This window comes from Propithecus coquereli, unplaced genomic scaffold, assembly GCF_000956105.1.
Source record: "Propithecus coquereli isolate 6110/MARCELLA unplaced genomic scaffold, Pcoq_1.0 Scaffold3, whole genome shotgun sequence".
NCBI lineage: Eukaryota > Metazoa > Chordata > Mammalia > Primates > Indriidae > Propithecus > Propithecus coquereli.
In genome coordinates this window covers 14,691,621-14,692,428 of record NW_012148618.1, presented here as the reverse complement: position 1 = coordinate 14,692,428, position 808 = coordinate 14,691,621, and the positions used below count along the sequence as shown (strand labels likewise).

Below are 808 nucleotides of genomic sequence, written 5' to 3'. Positions count from 1 at the left end.
TTTTATGCACAATTTTTTTATTTTAAAAAAAGTAGTTCATCTAAAAATGTTGAAGAAAGAGAACCCTCTGAAATTACTTCCAAAAATTCACATCCAAATTCTCAGTTACAGTCCACATTAGTTCAAGAGAATTGTAATAAATATTATTTACTCAAAGTATACTATATGCTAGAAACTGTACTAAGCATTCAATCTCTCATTTAATCTCCAAAAAAGCCTAACCGTATAGAATAATTTGGGCTCCTACACAATCTTTTGAGAAACCCACTACCAGAGAATTCCATTGCTAGAGAAACTCTCATACAAAAGCACTAAGAGAGTTAAGAATGTTCAGAGCAGCACTCTGGAGTAATGAAAACCTGGAAACAACTCAACTGTCCCTCAACAACAAAATAGATAAACCCCATAGTACATTCACACAGTGGAATATCATACACCAGAAAAAAATTAATGAAATAAAACTATACACAACAACATGGGTAAATTTAAAAGCATAAAGATATAAAGATGAGCAACACACAAAAAAAATCAGAAGAATATAAAAATGGCATCATTTATATAACATCAAAAACAGACAAAACTAAACAATATAGTGTTTGATAGGTGGTTAAATGAAAAGTAAATGCAAGGAATGATTATCACAAAATTCAGCATAGTGGTTGTAGCAGGAGGGAGGGGTATACATGGGCCTTCAGAGTATATAATTTCTATTAACCTGGATGGCAGGTACATGGATCGGGCTTGTATTATTATAATTTTTCAGCTACACTAATGGTATATGTACTTTTTATATGTATATTTAATAATT

General features: G+C 30.9%; 1 protein-coding gene across 1 annotated transcript in view; it reads right to left on the bottom strand.

Annotated features, from left to right (window-relative positions):
• The window catches only part of WDR76 (WD repeat domain 76), a 54,199-nt gene that overhangs the window by 37,893 nt on the left and 15,498 nt on the right, over positions 1 to 808 (bottom strand). The gene's annotated exons all lie outside the window — the stretch shown is intronic.